Here is a 20,376-nt window from a genome sequence, read left to right on the forward strand (position 1 = left end):
ATTGCTTTATCCTATATTCATTTATTGTAAAACATTTATTTATTTACCACTGTATCTAATGTTATAACCGTTGTAATTTGATATGCATAACATGTACTTTTCGACAATTGTAATACCTAATTCATGGTCTCTCTCTACTATATTTATTAGCAACACTGTTCTTTTATTATCTGGACCATTTGTGTTCACACAGTAGTGGTGGTGAAGGGAAGGCAAAGAACACAGAATGAAAGAAAAAAGTTATGGACTCCCCATTGCTCATTTTGAAACTGGCCTGATTAGTGATAAATGTTTACGCCTGAATTTAAATTGTATTTTTGTTTTAATTTAAGTTAGTTTGTTTCGTCTCGTTGCCATGGGGAACGAATGTTTATGCCTCCCGTTGCCATGAGCACCAGTGTTTACACGTCGCCGTTGCTACGATTGTTTTGTATTTTTCATTACCTTGGAAATGCCCCTTCTTTTTTTGTCAAGTCAAGTCAATTACACCAGTCGCGTCTCAACCGCCAAGAAGACATCATACACTCTGTTTCTTAAATTTAGATATTTCAGGCAGTAATTTTGTATAAGTTATTTTGTATTGTGAATCGATAGTTCAACGTTCTGTTCAACGTAAGGGCGTTATTATTATTATTCGTCCGCCGCACTACAATCAGTTTGGTTCTATGTCTTGATTCACAATGACCGCACGCCTGACATCTTTCCGCAAGGCAGCATAAGTGGACCCGACTTCATCAGTCTTTCCCGCACAACCGCAACGCCACATCGCATCTATACATCAATAGTACTCATAAGTTAACTTTAGTTTAATTTAAATATATATATATTTTTTTTGTATCTTCATTTTAACTTAGTTTTTTTTCTTTCTTTTCTAAATTAATTGAAGAACTCTTCCGTTAATTCTTTGTTTAATTAATGTTTTTAATTTAATACTAATACTATAATTTTATTATTATTATTACTGTAAGAAACTAACTTTGTTTCCCTTTGCCATAACTTATCTGTCTTTTTCTTATAATGTATTTGTTATTTATATTAGATAACATTTTATTTTGCATGTTATTGCCTATTGACGCTATCTTAAGGATTTTTAATATACAGAAGCTCTAGATCTCATCAGGTGAGTGATTTGTGTGGCAAAGTGTCGTTAAATAGATCTGGCAACACATTTGGGAAAAAGATTACCATCCACAAACGGACGAGGTCGCTGAATACCCAACAATAAATATTGATGAACTATTTTTAGCTAATGATGACTTTAGCTAAACATTTTTTAGTTAAAGATGACTAGTGATAAACTACTTTAGCCAGTGATGACTGGTAATGATATATTATTATTCGGAAATCGTGAGATGCGGTCTGGTGTGACAAGTGTTAAGTAATGATATACTTCACCCAGTGATGAATAATTATGATTAACGAACTTTTTTAGCCAGTGATGAATAGTGATGATTGATGAACTTTTTTAGCCGGTGATTATTGTTAATGAAATATTTTAACTAGTGTTGGATAGTAATTGTTTTAGCTATAGGCGACTAGTGATGAACTACCTCATTCAATGATGACAAGTGATAAAATACTTTCACCAGCGATGATTAGTGAAAAACAGGGATGAAGTAATTTATCTACTGATGACAGGTCATGTTTTGATTGACGACGCCTAGTGATAAACCACTTACATAGTGATAGTGATGACGCCCTTTAAGAACACGGAGGGGCGAGCGGGACTGGTACCAATTGCTTCTAACTGATAGAACAAGACTTGGAAAAAAGTTGGACCAGAGCTAAATTTGTTCTTAACATTGGTTCACTCTAAAATCGAAGTAAGGTTTTTTCGTTATCCATGTTCCATACATACGGTACTCCACAGAATAAATGTAAATCGTTTACCAATTTATGCTTGTCACAGCAACACAGGCCATGATCTAATTACCCCGAAAATCCTCCGAAATCTACAATAGCAATAGTTTACATTAAATCTATTTACAATGCAATATTTCGCACAACCTATTTCCCTATCCAGTGGAAACTATCTTCAATAACTCCAATACCAAAACCACACAAATCCCCCAGTGCCCCATCCTCTTATAGACCAATAAGCCTCTTCCTGTTTTACCCAAAATCTTTTAACGTATCCTCCTTAAAAGACTAGTTCCGATATTCGAATCTGAAACATAATTCCTAACCATCAATTTGGGTTTCGACCTCTCCATTCCACTGATCAGCAGTGCTCACACGATATCTTCGGCTCGAGAAAACAAAAAATACTGCTCAGCCGTATTTCTGGACTTTACGGAAGCATTTGACCGAGTATGGCACCCCGGCCTCCTCTATAAGTTAAAATGTATCCTCCCTCATTCCTACTACCTTATCGTGAAATCCTTCCTCCCAGATCGATGGTTTAAAGTAAGAATCGGCACCGATTTGGATCTACGGAGCCGAGCTGTGGGGTTCGGCCAAATCATCCAATATCCAACGAATTCAGTCTTTCAATCTAATGTTCTTCGACGTATTCTCAATGCTCCCTTCTACGTCACAATTCAAACGATCCATAAAGATCTTATCCGAACACGCTTCTTCACTTTTCACTCTAAACTCTCCCTCCACCCTAAGTCACTAGCCCTAACTCTTTCCTCAACATCTCATCCTTACAATCCTCCACGCCGTTTAAAACGACGATGGCCTCGTGACCTTCTATCTAACCCGCCGAATTAACTTTAATTCCCCCCCCCAATTAAATAAAATTGGTTTCGCTCCCCACTGCCTCCTGGTTTGACAGGTCTGTCAGATTTGTTTATAATTAACTATTTACTCAATGTATATTATGTACAGATAGCAATATATAAAATAAATATCCTTAAAAAAATAAAATAAATAAATAAATTGAATAATGACTTAACTAACATGGTGTTACGGTACTCATCCACCTATGTTTTTATTGATTAGAACACTAATAGTTGGGAATGTTGTGGACTCAACTGTGACGAGCAATATATCATTCTTACGGTATTGTTTTTGATTGTTTGTTAAGCCCTTTCTAACTATAGACGTGTTTGCCAACCTTGATGAATGTGTTTTAATTTATGCTCCTAACTGTGGATAGCATTTCTTGAGGTTGTCCACTTATCCTTTTTTCTTTTTTTGTCCTTCTATGATGGTAGATTTAATGTTTTTTCTACGTTTAATCCCAACTATAGGCTTATATATGATCTTGCAGATCCTTCTCTGGCCAGTGTGTCTGCTTTTTCGTTATCCAAACTTCCTTTGTGCCCTGGATACCAAGATATTATCAAGTTGATTTGTATGCATGTTCACAGGTGCATTGTTTTAGATTGTTTGTAGATTGTGCTCCTGAGCTACATGTACAGGATGGAGGTGTTTGATGCGATGTGTGTCATGTCTTATTTTTGTCATTATTGTTCTAACGTGTTAGCTTTTCGTCCAGACGTATCCAAGGTCAAAGACATTTGCCTGCGAAGAACAGGTTGTTCAGCAGGCTTAATAGTGGGGTCACTCTTCTTCTTTTATACTTGAATTTCTCAAACGTAGGCTTTTTATGACAGAGCACTACTTACACCAATCAAGTAATCAACAAAATCGTAGGTACATATTTTTTTTACAAATTTATTAAATTTATTCACTTATTATCATGGACGTATTCTAATGTACGTTTCACGTGTTCCTTCTAGTTATGGCTATAATATTTTCAAATCAGTCTGTTTATTTTTATTGTTCCAACGTAATTTATCGAGTTAATAAAGTTCAACTTAGTTTTTTCAACACACAAATTCACATACTTAAAGCACAACACGATAATCCTTGTTTATTCCAGTGTTTATTATTCGCCAGTCAACTTAATTTCGTTTCACATGTGGAAATAATTATAGTGGTGAGAATAATTAGTGGCTCAATCCACCTAAAAATTGCCAGATTGGTTAGCTCTTTTCGACTTGTTGGCTCTCAGAAAAAAATAAAAAATCATAATTATGATATTTTTGGAATCAGGGAATTCGGAGGTTACAGTAGAATCAAAATATATAAATGATGTAATAAGTGTTATTAAAATCATACGCATATATGCTCGGATATACCATTTTAGCAGATTTTATACTTCAGCACTCACATAAGAATTATGATTTAGTGTGAATTAAAAAAAGTGTACAAGTTATGTAAGAGGACGATGTAAATAATTTCGTCTTAACAATCGAATTCTGTAATGAAATTATACGAGCTTTATTAAATTTTCTTAGCTAAATGACAAAAACATATACGCGACGCCTAATAAGTAGGATTTTTTCTTCTTATTAAGGGAAAGAAAATTTTGGAATTTTGTGTATGCAAACTCTTTTTTACAACAGTATATCTTTTTATACTATAAGTAAAATGTTGTTGATTTCTGGAACTAAGTGGCACTAGGGTGGGGGGGGGCAATGAAGGGAAGCAAGTCAATTTTTTCTTCGATTATCAGAATTAGGTCGAATCACTGCATATGTGGAGCTTATCTTAAAAGAATTCGTATAAGACGCTCTCCGAATTGTGAAACATGCGATGAATCCGAGACAATGCAACATATTTTGCTTGACTGGCCGAAGTATAAAGAAGCAAGAAATGCTATGTTTGAACGAATCTTTAGTTACAAAGAGGTAGAGAAGCCCTTAAATTTTAATAGCCTTATAGGTTCTCAAAATGAAATGTTATTTAAAACATTGTTTGAATTTTTAAATAAAAATAAACTGAAGGCTTAATTACCAATTAATTGATTAATTAGTTAACGCAAAATCTGTCTAATTATTAATGTAATAATAATTGACATTGTTACTTATGTAGTAGTATTTATATATTTATATTTGTCATTTATTATTTATTTATTTACCAATTGATTATTTATTACCGCTGTAAATACTGATTTATTTATTTATTGACTATTTATATTGTTAGTTATTAATATTGGTACATTTGTATAGATTATTTATTAATTATTTATTTACTAATTTAATAATTAAGAGGTGAGGAGCCTGGGTAGTTCCGGGGTGCTGGGTTGGCTGACTCGGGTTTTCTCCATAGCAAAGGGCAAATGATCCCCGGGAAGTGAGGAGGATGTGAACTTTTCCAGGGGCCCCTGTGGCGGTTTTTATCCACATCCTCCTAATGCTGCAGAAATTAAGTGTATACACGAATGAGAAGCGGGCGTATTGGGTAGTGCCCTATGGGGGTCGCCCGGGTCGGTTGGCGTAGTCACCAACAAAATGACATTGACTGAATGTCTATAGGGCAAAGTAAAAAAAAAGAACAGAAAAAAAGTATGTTAGGAACAGGATAGTTGTTTTGGGGGAGGATTGAAGGATTCTGAAGGTGGTAAGGTCGTATCATCGAGCGGTCTTTTTTGGGAAGGTGTCGACGATGCACTGGATTTCTTAAGGATGAAACGATTTTGGGGGAAGGGAAAGAGTTAGTAGTTTTGAAAGGATTTGAAAAGTGTTCGACTAAACTTTTTCTTCGTTTGACGTGGCTCCGACATGATCCGTCGACATTTGGAAATAAGTGGAAGGGATGTATTACGGTAGGAAAGGTTGCACCGGGTTGTAGTCGAAAGCGATTTTCTTCAGTCGTAAGGTTAGTTGTGTATGTCTGCAATTGTTTAGCTCTTAGTTTGAAAAGTTCAATTTTTAATTTATTAGTCAGTTGGCTAAGGAGTTGGGGGTCTGAGTGGTACCTACTACGGTGTTTAGGAAGTGATTAAGTAATAGAAAGCGGTATATTTATTGGTTGAGTATTTGTATGTTTGTAAGTTCGTACTGTGTTTTTAAATATTCTCTGCTTTAGTTTGTTACTGTTGTACTTCTTCGTCTAGTTGTTCGGCGGTTGTTAATGAAATATTAAGATTAAATTTTATTTTTTTAAATAATTTTAACTTAATTTGGCGGTAACAATATTTTAAATCAAGAATGTTGGTGTGAACTATACACACCATTTATTTTTTATGGTATGTATGTCAGTCGCTAACGCATTTCGGGCCACGTTCTTGGTCGCTCTTCAAAGCTACTGTATTACCAATACGATTACTATTACCAATAGTATGGTTTTGAAATGAAGGGAAGATAACTATGAGAAATTATGAAGTCCAAAATGTCGGAGCGTTTGGACTGGGAATAGTCCAATAAATTGGTTCATGGGGAGAAATAACTGATAGGAAAAATTGGATAGGTTATTGTTCAGGATATGAACTCGGGAATTCGTTGCCCTACAGCCTCATTGAGGATGTTTGCCGTTGTAGTCCCCACCTGAAAGAAATTTAGGGCCTAAGGATTGAAGGTTGTTTAGGAATTATTGTTGCGTGATGACTTTATTGGGAGGGCAATAAATTGCTGCAATGTTAAAGGTTAAACGTTGGGATAATATGTTTATAACAGTGGATTGTTGGCAATCTGTGGCAAGGCTAGGTAGGGAGTAGTGGGATATCGAGTTACGGAAGTAAGGCTGTGCCACCATGGGCTGTATTGTCAATATGATCAGTACGATTTGTTCTATATTTGGTATGAGAAATTGTGATCTGCTTGAAAAGTAAGCTTCCGTAATTAGTGAAATATCAATTCTTTGGTCATGTAAAAGTAAGTTGACTTCGTTCTAATGGGAGATCAAACTAATAGCATTCCAAACGAGGATAGAGAGGAAAAAACAGGTACAAGATGCTATCGAGATAGTCGAGGTAGGAGTTCACCAGTCTATGTGGTGAGGAGGGGGTTTAAAACGTCGGAAAAGAACGTTGTTAAAGGAGAAAGGCATTTGAGGATGCAGGAGAAAGAATTAAGTTTGATATGAGTTGCGAGGGAAAGGGCAGTCGTCTACAAATGGCCTGAAGCAATAGTCGTATCTTTGTTTCTGGATTTACAGATGAAGTCCCTGTTACCTTTAATGTAATAGAGTGCTTCGTACAGGCCTAAATAATTTTAAAAATTGAAAGGTTTAACAGGTTTATTTTCTGGACGCGCTGTTGATTCCATTTCGTCGCCTCCTTGTGTAGTTAACGCTGTGAAACGGTTTGGTGAGGTGTAGTTCGTAATGGTAGGAGTTTGTACACTGATTGGAGTTTGAGGACTGAATGGTTCCTGGGGTGTTGTGGGAACCTGCTTGTTCATCTCCAATGTGTGTTGGGCAGTTTGTGATCTTGACACAGAGTGTGTCGAATTCTTGTCGTTTTGCATAACTAGTGCATTTATTAGCCTCTTACTTTTTGGAGCCACACCTTCACTTGACAAGGTCTCGTCGAGTTAGAAATGTTTTTCCGTTTATTGTTACTAGTATCCCCTATGTGGGTTTTTGAATAATACTGTCAATGAACTCTAACTATCTTTCATTTAATTTTACAGTCAATAAATAAAAAAATAAAAAAAATAAAATAGAAACAGTTAAAAATAATTTAACACTACACATTATGTGCATGCACCCTGAACACAGCTCCTGTCTGTTTATTGGTCACTTGCACGCTTGACTATTAAAACTACCTTAACCTTTAAGTACCAGAATTAACAATATAACTCACAAAACAATCCTTGTGTCGTAGATTTTATTCCGAAAATATGGTCTAAACGCACTACTTCACTGCGGTGTCAATTTTCCCTGAAAAATTGGGTATTTTACAACTAAAGAACAGTAACATTTTAAGAGAAAACTTTATCCATTCATTCACTAAACTTTCAATAACAGCATTAATTGTTATAATTAATGTTCACTCAATGCAAAAACAAACGATTAGGAAACTTAGCAAAGAGAACAGATTGACAAACAGAAGATAGAAGAGGAGTTTGAAGCTGGAAAAGGGTCGGGCAGAGTTAGAGGAAGAGAGGTGTGATAAGGGCAATTTGTTCCTGCGTAGATGTTCACGGTTCAACAAATTTCAATGATAAATCTTTAAAATAATCTATATGTGCCAAAACCATTTGGTGCGGGCGGCTAAAGTGAAGGAATATCCCATGGAGAATATTTTCTACACGAAATATTCAATAAAAAAAAATGTTGGAAGGCCATTGGAACATCAGCGGTCGCCAAGTTACCCCCACGAAGGAGAAAATTTAGTTTACAAATCAGGTAGGGATATTCCTATTCAAATCTTGGGTCAATGACTAGTCACGAAATTATTCAGAATTGATAGTCTATGCAGACAAGGAATTACATGAAATAGGGAATTTTGTTGTCTAAATATTATATCCTTGAATGTATACATTGGTAGAAACATTGAGACAAAACTATACTTTACAATATCACAAGGCTTCCGACATCTAGGTCATTTCAGCCCCTCACTAAGTCTATATTCTATATTCTATACCCGTTCAAACACAACATTCATACAAATAAATACATTCATACACTTAAATACATCCATACAGTACACTTATTCGGTTTGGTCGGTGGAGGAATAGTACTTGATGTTCTTCCACCGACCTACACTTAAACTTAACTAGATTGGGGTCGATGGGGTACTTTTATAAATATTCCGCCATCGATCCCGAACACACACTCACTCGCTTTCATCGTTCGAGAGGCGATGATGACGTTATATTCACCCTCAACCCTCGCCATTCACGCTAATAAATACATGCACACAGACAAAACATATAGACACATAACACATAAGACATACTATATGCAATAAAAAAAAACCCAATTTACCGTAAAAGCGGAACAGGGGACTCTGAAACTTGCCACCGTGCTCGAGGACTCTTCTTAAATCCGGCGGCATGCCTACACGCTCTCTGTATGGAGCCAAGGCATGACACTCCTCAATTATATGGGACACATCGAGCAACCTTTCTCAGCATAATGGGCACCTGCGTGGGCTTTGGCCCAAAAGCAGTTGCCCATGTGTAAACCGATTATGGTCAATCTCAGTCGGGTGAGAACGATCCCTCGTCTCCTGCTCAGATTCTCTGAGGGCCATCTACCGGTCGTGCTCTTGACCCGCAAGAGCATCTCCGACGACCCCGCGCTCTGACGCTGCAATCTATCTTTTATCATATTTTTAACTGCGTGTTTATAGTCAGGGGGCCTGATCGCGATGGTCGGATCTGGAGGGTGGGACGTAACGGCTTTTGCCGCCTCGTCCGCGCGTTCGTTACCTTCTAGGACGACGTGTCCGGGAATCCAGACAACAACTACCGTTTTTCCGAGAGGCTCCAACTCCGCATACACTCCGAAGGCTGAGCCCTCCCCGGTCCGCACCGCCTCGAGAGCGTGCCAAATCGCATACAGCTCCGACCAGAAGGTGGCTACTCCCTCGCTATACACAGAACACGCCACACAATCGCCGGTCTTGGAGCCGTCTGTAAAAATCAGACGAAAACCGGCGTATCTATTTCTAAGTTCAAGGAACTTAGCCTTGTAGAGGTATGGCGGTGTACATGATTTAGGCAAGTTCGCCAGATCGTCAGGGAACAGGACGACCGGAAAGATCCGGGGGGTGTCGGCCGGTGCCCCACCCGAAGCACCGTCCCAGCGCCAATCCGGCCCTCCCTAAGGACTCACCGAAGCGGATCCCGAGGGGTCGCGTCCGCGAACGAATCCTGTCGTAAACTACTCTGTACGGGCAGTGGAGGATTTTAATAGCGAGGGGGTGCTCCGGCTTGGCCAAGAACTCGGCCTCGTAACCGAGGGTGAGTTGCTCTCTCCGAAGTTCGGGAGGCAAGACCCCAGCTCGCAGCACAGACAGGCCAAGGGGCTGGTCCTGAACGCCCCCGACTTGCTCTGAGACCATGGTAATAGAGCATATCGAGCTTTCTCAGGCGCGTTTTTCGGGCCGAGGAATAAGCCATACATCCTTAAAAGATGCTCGAACAAAGCAGCGAGTCAAAATGTTTTAGCACCGTCTCCCTGTCCGCTCCCCACTTAAAGTGACCAACAAATTTCAACAGTGAGAGGGATTTCCTGCTGTGGACCTCGACGGCGTCGATGTGTGCCTGCCATCTCAACTTTTCATCCAACAGGAAGCCGAGAAACCGCACCTTCTCCACGTACCTCACGGGTGTGCCCCTCAGGCAGAGTTGAGGAAGGTTATGGGCCATCCTCAATCTGCAAAAGTGAACACACACCGTTTTCGAAGTGGAAAAGGTAAACCCGGTTTCCTCGGCTATCGCTGCCACATCGGCTATCGCCGACTGCATCCAACCGCCGATCTGCGCCAGATCCTTACCCGAATGGTAGAAGCAGAGGTAGTCGACAAAGAGCATTTTCTATATCTACTGGGGGACACCGCCAGCGATACCGATCACCGAGACCAAGAAAAGCGCAATGCTCATCACCGAACCCTGAGGGATACCGTTCTCCTTAACATGCTCCCTCGACAGCACAGTTCCCAGCCTGACTCGGAACCTACGGTTCTCCAGGGAACCCCGGATGAACCGTGGCAATTTGCATCTTAGACCGAATTCGTGACATTTCCGTAGTATGGCGTATCTCCACGTCGTATCATACGCTTTGTCGAGGTCGAAGATCACGGCCAGAGCGTGCTCTCTGTTCAAGAAGGTGTCCTGAAGGTCGCCCTCGAGATGAGATGCATGATCCACTGCAGAGCGATTCCTACGGAATCCCGCCTGATACTGACTGTAAAATCCCTCTGTCTCCAGGTGCCAGGTCAAACGACTGTTCACCATAGACTCCAGGACTTTGCTCAAGCAGGTTGACAAAGAAATCGGTCTGTAACTCGTAGCTAGACTTGGATCCCTACCCTCTTTAAGGATAGTTATGATAAGCGCTTCTCGCCAACGATCGGGGTAAGATATGTTGTTGAACAAGTCCAACAAGCGCCGCTTCGCACCCTGGGGAAGGTGGCGAAGCATCTCATATGCGATACCATCACACCCGGGGCTTGAATTCCGGGCGCGCCGATCTCAGTGAGTTCCGTCTCTGTTTTCCTATGTCGGAAGGTATCGGAATATGCTTCTGAACTGGACACCGCGGCGAAATGCCGAGCCAGTTCTTCACCCGTCACTTCAAACAGTAATCGGAAACTTTCCGGCATCCCTTTGAGTAAGTTGCATGCAGTTTTCCGGTTGTAGTGATATCTTGCTGGGCACTAGAAAACAAGTGATTTATGAACATTGTTTAAATTTTACAAATACATGTAGGATGTGAAAAAAAAGAAAAAAATTTTATACAATGCTAGTAATTTTTATATTCAATCAATTTTCTAGCATTGTATACATTCAGTTTTTTTTCTTTATTTATTTTCACATCCTCCATGTATTTCTATAATTTAAATTGTGCTTAACTTAAAAAAATGCAATTTGTTTAATTAATGTTAAGTACTGAAAGAGGAACAACTGTAAAAAAAAGAAATGTGTATGCAAATATAAAAAGAAACCGGGCCTATATGTAGATACAGAACGAGGGTTGCAATAGCTCTCAATGGGCTCAGTACCCCGAATATTAAATTTACATCTATATCATTCTAACCTAAACCGGGGCCTTCCAAGCTTTAAGCCAGGAACACCCTTACCCGATGCGACGCCATGCGGCGCTACCCGATGCTACCCGACGCAAATCCAAAGTCCAGTTTTCAATAAGGTTGTTCTACCCCCGTGCAAATCTGCCCAATGCTACGCAACGCTACCCTACTCTAGGGTTCTGCGATCCCCACTGTCCAGTCAAAGAAAAAAGAACCAGACATTCTTATTTTTATTCAAACTTTATGTATTATTGTCATTATATTAATTACAAAAAACTTATTTTAATATAAACCAAATTAACCGAGATCAAAAGTACATTAGTTTTTATTTAAAAATGTTTTTTAATGGTTTGGTAGAAAATTGATCAAAATACCAGAATACCATTGTTTGATATAATGAATTTAACTAATAATCTATCACACGGTTTTACTCATAAAATGTAATTAACAATTTATTACAACGTTTTGCTCAAAATAGTGCATTAAGAACAAAAGAGAAGTTGCGATTGTGGTACTGATTTGTGATGTCAGAGCGTAGAATAGGGTAGCTTGCATCGCAGCGCAGATGAGCACGGGAGTAATACAATCCTATGTCTTCCATCACAGAACGTAGGTGAATTAAATTTCGGGCTAATATAGACTCGGCTCCTGATCTTTGCAGCGGACTGATCCTATCTTCTCTAACTGGTAACAGCGTAAGTGCTTTTTGTCTCCCCCGATTAAGCTCCTCCGTTCGCTCAATTATCAATTATTAATTATTAATTGCCACAAGAAAGTTTGAGGCCTGTTTATTTTAGTTTGTATAAGTTTCACCATTAAGTTAATAAATTTATTTTTGGTCAAGAAGGTTTTGTTTTACTTTTGCTTTTCATTTTACTTTCCTTTATTTTAATTCCTTCACGCTTTCATCACAGCGCACTGTGCTGATTTCGGTGTACGTGGGCTTTGGAAACTGCGAGCCATTTCCCGGTCTTAAGGTAAGTTTAGGTAACCGAAGTCCGTCGCAGGATAGAGCAAAGCTGACAAAGTAAATAGATTCAGGATAATATAAATAATTGAATCTTTAATATGCTAAAATAATTATCATTAATCATTATGTTAGGTATTGATTGAATGAAAAAGCTAGTGTCACGAGCTGGATTCGAACCAACGACCTTCCGCTAAATACGCCGCTTCTCTACCGCTTGAGGTATCCTGACTTCGATCCACTCGGACACCAACTTCCCATATCAACCTACCTTTCGAATTTTCACTCCTTTTTGCCATTTTTTCCAAAAGGAGGGAAAATTCGAACGGTACGTCTGTTGTGTTGATGTAAAGTAATGAAACCATAAGGAATGAAGTTAAATGAAAAGCGTGCGCTTTTAGACCAAAGGCCGTAAATTAAGTCAGAGGCTATTCATCGATGCAGAGCAGACTTCCACGTGGCAATTGGTCGAGTCATCCACTGACAGATTGACAAAGCCGTTCAACTTCCAAAAGATCGATTACGTGTTCGGTATATATGAGTAATATACCTCCCTGATAAACGTGGGAAACCATTGTTTCACCAGCTTGTTACATACAACATATTCCTTCAAGGTTAGGATTGAGACTGTTAAATGGATGACATTGTCCCTTCCGGAGAAGAATTCTTCCTTAAAGAAAATAAAAAACATTTGAAATGACTGATGAAACTGGACCGTCTTATGGATTCCGACATGAGGTTCTATATTGATAACATCTTTCTCGAAACAACTTGTTAATCGTCTTTCCTTGACGAGAAAGTTAAAAACTGAAATCACTCCGTTACCTGACTGATTTGATTTCGTATTAATCATCCCTGGCGTACGAATATATATTTATTCCATCCAGTGAACGGAGGTGGATTACAAACGAGATCAATCAAAATTGGAGTGGTCCTATCAATCCCAGGCGTGTTTTGTCGAACTGATTCGTCATACGGCATTTTGAACGTGTTCGTTTCCAGGTGGGAAGATCAAACCGCCGGACTAAAATTAAAAAGGTGTGCTAAAGGTAAAAAGAAAAAAGGGAGACACAGAGCCTTCGTAAATTTAATTCTCTTTTCCCTATTGTTAAAACTGGCCGGCAAATTTAATTTATCTTCGAAGTTGAAAATGTGTGAACGCTGGAATAGAAGGATTCATCAAGAACGATCAAACCGCAGAAATAACATCATTAGTAATCCATTAGATTTCGTGATCCGATTGACCAGATAACTTCTTTCAATTAATTAATCTTTATGAAAGGTATTGGTTGAGATAAAAAAGCAGTGTCACAAGCAGGATTCGAACCCACGACCTTCGGCTAAATACGCCGCTGCTCTACCACTTGAGCTATCGTGACTTCGATCATTAGTAATGAAAAGTACATTTAAATTTAGATAGAGGAGTAGAGAAAGAGACAGAAGTAAATTGAATGAATACCGTTTTGTTTAACAAATCTCGCAAATGTAGGTCGGGAAAGACCTCTCTTATAATTAACGAGAAAATGTAGAAAAATGGGAATGAGGGAGAGTGAGAGAGGGGGGAGAAGGAGAAGGAAAGTGAGAATGAGAGTGGGTGAGGGCTGAGGGGGAGGGAGAGAGAGAGTGAGTGAGTGAGTGAGAGAGAGAGAGAGTGAGAGGGGGGGAGAGAGAGAGAGTGAGAGAGAGAGTGAGTGAGAGTGAGAGAGAGAGGTATGCAGATAGAACGAGGGATGGAGAAAGATGAAGAAGGAAAGAGATCAAGAGCAGAGGATGAGGGCCAGAAAGACCGAAGAATAAGTAACGAGATGAGAGATAGAAAGAGATACCGTCGAAAAGAGATAGAAGAAGATAGCAAGGGAGACTGTTAAAAAATATGGTAGCATGGTAGCACGTGTGGACAGAGAAGGATAAAACGAGGAATAATTTATGGGGAGGTACTGAGGACAAACCAGTTAAATGACCGTGTGGATCGATCGAGAAGTACCTCAAGGCATTGCAATAAGGGTAATGACAAAAACAGATATCATTGACGATTGTAAAAGGTGTCCTCGAGGAAAGTAGCAACATGTGTATGAACAATCAAAACGATAAAAACGTAAATTTTAGTCCGCAATCCAGGTAGAAATTCAAAATAACACTTAGCTTTCTAAAATACATGACCCAAGAGAATTTTTTACATATACAATAATTTCCCGTATCACAAGTTTAGACTGATCCTTATTATTAACCCCAATTGTTAATGCAATATTTTTTTTTTTTTTTTTTTTTTTTATTACCATCTGTATATGTTTATACATTTTGTAATTTTGTGACTTATATACACAGCACAGTTCATTTTGTCTTGAGGGGAGAGTGCAGCCATCGCTGCTCTCCCATTTTTCCGAGGGCTATTCCTTGGTGAGGAGGTCCCGGGGCCATCTCCGCTTTAGTCTTCTGACCGGGTNGAGGCTGAGGCTAGCGAGTCGCATGATTGTATTGATTGGCCAGCATTTTTTTCGGGTGATGAGAGTACACTTACTCGGTGTGGCTTTTTTCTGGCGTTTGGCGATGGGGGCTGTACACCACCAGCAGAATGCGGCCGTTTCGTCCTTGCCATCTTTTGGTGGTGGAAACTGTCTCCCATATAGGGAGATTAATTAGAGACAGGAATTAGGAAGCAGTGATAGTGAATTTTTTCAATAAAAGGAGGTTGTAGAAAAAGATAAAATAAAAGGAAAGAAAGAAATAAAACAAATCCACTCGGGCGTTCTGTTGGTAAACAATTGCCCGTGAGATGCGCGTGTTTACCAACGGTGGGGTGATAAGCTGGACAGGCTGCTTTCCTGTCCGTCCGCTTTCCTATTAATTTAGTAAAATTCACTCACTCGTTATTGTCAAGTTCCTTGCAGAAATTTCTCGAAACTTGACGATGATTTGCACGAGGAACACGACTCACTGTGTCCTCGTTTTTGGGCGAATCCGACTCAAATAACTCTTGAAATAAGTTGTTTAGATGAGCTGTGATAAACACGTCCTTACTGTTCGAGATCTCTTGCCTCACTATAATGCGATATTAACGCAATAGCCGATCAGGGCCGTGTATAGCTGGAATGTTCAAGGAAAGTTACCAAAAAGGTAGGAATTATTTCAGCGGCTGGTAACCGGATGATCAACTCTTCCCATCACCATTCAAACTATAGTATCTTAAATGCTCTGAAAGTACTAAATATTTACATAAAATTTGACGCAACTCAAATAGAAATATGCACCTATCAGAAAAATAGAATAACGAACATTAACATTAATAGTTCTCTAAATAATCATATTGTTTGCCAGAAACCAAACACAAAATGGCGCCAGATATTATTTAAAGAAAATTAAGCGAGTTAAATGTTTCGGCGCCAACGGAAATGTGAACTTCCGATTGAATGGGTATAGGTGGAGTTAAATTAAGAATAATAAAATGACTCACTGCGTAGTAATATTGCGAAGTAAGGCACATGGCGGGCTGCTCAGATTAGGAGATATATAGGTGATATGCAGCGATTTTGGGCGATGACTAGGCCAGTGCACAGGCCTGGTTCCAGTAGCGTCGATGATGATAATGATGATGGATGATGAAATCCAAGTGGCGATGGCAATGAGATGATGAAAGGTGTGTGACGCGCCTGAACACAAATATTGCTGATTTTTGCATTTTATTCCAGAAAATTACAATTAATTAAGGTTTTTAGTTGAGATGAAAAAAAGTTAATGGCACGAGCGGGATTCGAACCCACGATTTTCGGCCAGATACGCCGCTGCTCTACCACATGAGCTATCGTGCCCTTGATCCACTCGGACATCAATTTCCTATCTCAACCCGACCTTATGAGTTTTCCCTCCTTTTTGCCATTTTTCAAATTTCGTGTAATCGGATTGGATTCTCGACGAGAAATGAAATGGCCACGGAGAGCTTTAGTGAAGTATACTTCATTTTAAATCATTAAATTCACTAATTTCCTAGTCCGCTATACCAATTAATACATTACAATTAATTAAGATTTTTAGTTGAGATGAAAAAAAGTTAATGGCACGAGCGGGATTCGAACCCACGACATTCGACTAGATACGCCGCTGCTCTACCACTTGAGCTATCGTGACCTCGATAATGAGAGAAGGAGATGAATGATAGAAAATTATATGTAGAAGAAAAGGATAGAGTGAACTCACTGCGTAGGAAGATAGTTGAGCGAGGCACGTGGTGGATCGTGAAGTGAAGCAATGAGTAGCGATGAAGAAACCAGTGCACTGGCTCTGTCTTGATCCGTTGAGGATAACGATGATGATGAGATCGGATGATGCAATCCGGCAGGGTCTTGACGAGATGGGACGATCCAGGTGTAACAGTTAAGTAAGGAGAGTCCACGGAATAGCAGCAGTCAAGAAATGAGAGAGTGCAGAATGTATGGGTAGGGATGAGGAATGTATGGGTAGAATAGGAGATGCGAGGGAGAAATAGCAGGACGATGAAGGAACAAAGAAATTGGGACCATGCGGTCCAGAGCGGGGATAGAACGTGACGTTCAAGGCGATAGCGGAAGAGTTAGTGCATGTATGAAGGTGCGGGATGACAGGGCGACACGAGGGTGAGTTTGACGGAGATTAAGCGCAAATTACTTGATATGAACCGATACCCGCAGCAAGGTGAAACGTGGTGAAGTTGACTGATTCACGGTTAGCGGGCAAGTGAGAACAAAGGAAGCAGACAGGAAGGGATGAAAATCTAGAAAATGGATAGGGACGAGGGTTGTGATCGGTAAATATAGGGGTAATGCGGTGGGTATATTGAGCATCAGGAATCGGGCGTCTTTATAAGCGCGACACGCCCGAACAGTGGGGTTGAGATAGGAAGTTGATGTTCGAGTGGATCGAGGTCACGATAGCTCAAGTGGTAGAGCTGCGGCGTATCTAGCCGTAGATCGTGGGTTCGATTCCCGCTCGTGCCATTAACTTTTTTTCATCTCAACTAAAAACCTTAACTAATTGTAATGTATTAATTGGTCAAGCGGACCACAAAGTTAGTGAATTTGCAGAAAATATTACACCAAGTCGTTAAAGTAATTGCAATCAACGGTGAAAGCGCATATTTAAGCCGCTCTGGCATCAATAAAACATAAGACAATGTACCAACGGGTTCAAATGTTTCTTCATTTACAAATAGATGCACGTTGAGGGTACCATTCTTTTCTATTTTAACGTTAGATCCACTGCTTTACTTGTGATACACCAGTGATATTCCGAAAATAGATGGAGTAAAAATTGCAACGTTTCCAGATGACACAGCGGTGATCTAGGACCGACTATCACCCATTCAACCAAAATCCGCCAAAATGCATGTAATAAGATAAACGAATGGACCAAAAAATGGAAAATCAAGCTCAATCAGCATAAATCAGTTCCTCTAATATTTACAAACAAAAAAGTGGACCATGTTCCGTCGCTCACAATCGATGGAACTACCATACCATACAGCGATGCAGCTAAATATCTGGGAATGCCCTTAGATGCCAAGCTGACATGGAAAGAACACCTGAAGAAAAAACGGACAGAAATAGTTATTCAGAAATCATGAGATGTGATGTAGGTTTCAGAAAAACATTTTCTTTATCTAAAGATCGAAACGTTGGTACGATAAAGAAAATGTTTTTCTGAAACCTACATCACACCAGATCGCATCTCACGATTTATGAATAGTGATCGTTTAATGGTAACTAGTCACACATTCGGACAGAAATTGGTTTAAGGTATAGACAACTATACTGGTTGAGAGGGCGTGGCTCCAACCTTGCTATACAAAATACGATATTATATAAACAAGTCATAAAGCCTATGTAGACATATGGTATTCAACTATGGGGTTGTACCAAACACAGCAATACTAAAATCATACACACACTCATGGTCAATGCACCTTGGTACATAAGGAATAAGGACTTACATACGGATCTTTAGATCCCTGTGGTCACGGCGGAAATACAAATATTTGCCGCCAAACACCAGGCTCGCCTCAGCCGGCACTAGAATGTGGAATCGACCAAAATCTTACATAACCGAAATATGGTCAGAAGATTAAAAAGAACAAAGCCATATGAACTTTGTCGTTATAAATTAATAGTGAATAGTGAAATGTAAATCTTATTGTACCAATGGGTTTATAAGAATGTAAACATTTATTTATTCTATAATATTATTGTAAAATTAATGGTTGGTCTAATAAGAGCAGTTTTAATAAATAAATAAATATAATTAATTTAAAAAAAAGAAGAAAAAACCCATAATGGTTTTGTTTTAACCTCTATAATGTGCGTAACTTAAACTTTATTTCAATATTGACCGTGAGATGAACAAGTAAAATGTACCTTAACGAGCAAAAAATTAAACTGTATCGCCGATTACCTCTCGCGTGGCCCATTGATGACAATCCCGTACAAGTGAAATTGACTGTATTAGGTAGTGTCCCGGGTTCTCTAAAGAATATAGGTCTCGAACAAGCCAATGACGATGATATTAGTGGTATTAAGGATCAATTACAACGTGCAAATTCATTAAAGAATTTTATTTTACAAAATGGAATTGTATATTATAAAATCGGCCAAAATAAATTGAGAACATTGGTCCCAAAATCTTTACTGGACAATATTTTACTATTTCCACTGTTCATTAATTGGCGGACACTTAGGCATTTCTCGAACGATCAATAAAATAAGAGACATATTCTATTTCCCTGGATTAGTGATTTGTAATAGATAAAGTGAAGAATTGCTTGATTTGTGCTAAGACGAAACCCGAGCAGAAAGCACCTGCTGGTTGTTTGAGTAGCTACGAATCAGACAGACAGGGGGAACGACTATTCATAGACTTTGCGGGTCCATTGCCTAGTAGCCGCGGATTTCATTACATATTTATTGGAGTCGACGATTTTTCTCGCTTTGTGATGATTAGTCCCGCGCGTAAGCCCACCGCTGATACCGTAATTTCACAACTGAACGATATTTTCAAAAATTTCGGATATTGGGGAAACCTAGTCTCAGACAATGTCGCAATTTTCCACTCTAAAAAGTATAACGACTTCTTGAAAGACAATGGAATCACCGCCCGATATTTAATCAGACATTATCCCCAACCAAGTAAGGCTGAAAGGTGCCTTCGAGATCTGAGAACGGCCCTCGTCGCATTTTACGATAAAAATCAGGGAAAATGAGCTGAGAATTTACAATACCTAAAATTTCACTAAATTCGGCAAAGAATTCTTCACACACTTAGTCAGATATTTCTCGGACGACAACTGAATACCCCTCTTAACCTACAATGGGACATTCAGTACGATCAGGTTAGACCAAAAAAGCGGAACTATGGACAACAGTTCTTTCAAATATTCCTAATGCCAAAGCTAAAACTAAAAAATACTATGATGTGAAACATAGGGACATAGAATACGAAGTGGAACAATAAGTACTGCTACGAACTTATAATTTGTCAGATAAATCCAAAAACTTAGCAGCGAAATTGGCATACAAATTTTGTGGCCCCTATCTCATAAAGAAAAAACTCTCTGATGTTTCATACTTACTGCAAAACGTCGATGACCCATCCGACGAAAAGAGGGCCCACGTGTCCCAATGCAAACTAATGCCGAGCACTATCAGAGAAAAAAGTTAATTTTTTAGTTAGTTATTTAACCATTCTCTTTTCTGTAGAGATTAGTGACCGTTAATCGATAGTAATTCACATATCGTGAGATGCGGTCGGGTGTGATGTAGGTTTCAGAAAAACATTTTCNAATAATAATTAAAAAATTTAATGGATAAATTTCACATAAGTGTAACATTGAGGCACATTAAAAAAAAAATGCTTAACAATTTTTTTGGAATGTGAAAAAAAATTAAATGAATAAAACATCCGTGAAGTCCCCTATACACTTCAAGATCAAAATATCTTTAAGCCCTTATTT

General features: G+C 39.0%; 1 protein-coding gene across 1 annotated transcript in view; it reads left to right on the forward strand.

Moving 5' to 3' along the window:
• The first annotated feature begins 361 nt into the window (after nucleotides 1-361).
• Nucleotides 362-20,376, forward strand: part of LOC112128057 (calcitonin gene-related peptide type 1 receptor-like) — a 110,678-nt gene continuing 90,663 nt past the window's right edge. Inside the window, exon 1 of the mRNA XM_024229830.1 lies at nucleotides 362-784. The gene's annotated coding sequence lies outside the window, so the exon portion shown is untranslated. The remainder of the gene's footprint in view (nucleotides 785-20,376) is intronic.

The sequence above is a fragment of the Cimex lectularius genome, unplaced genomic scaffold (genome assembly GCF_000648675.2).
Source record: "Cimex lectularius strain Harlan isolate CLEC.00 unplaced genomic scaffold, Clec_2.1 scaffold424, whole genome shotgun sequence".
Lineage (NCBI taxonomy): Eukaryota > Metazoa > Arthropoda > Insecta > Hemiptera > Cimicidae > Cimex > Cimex lectularius.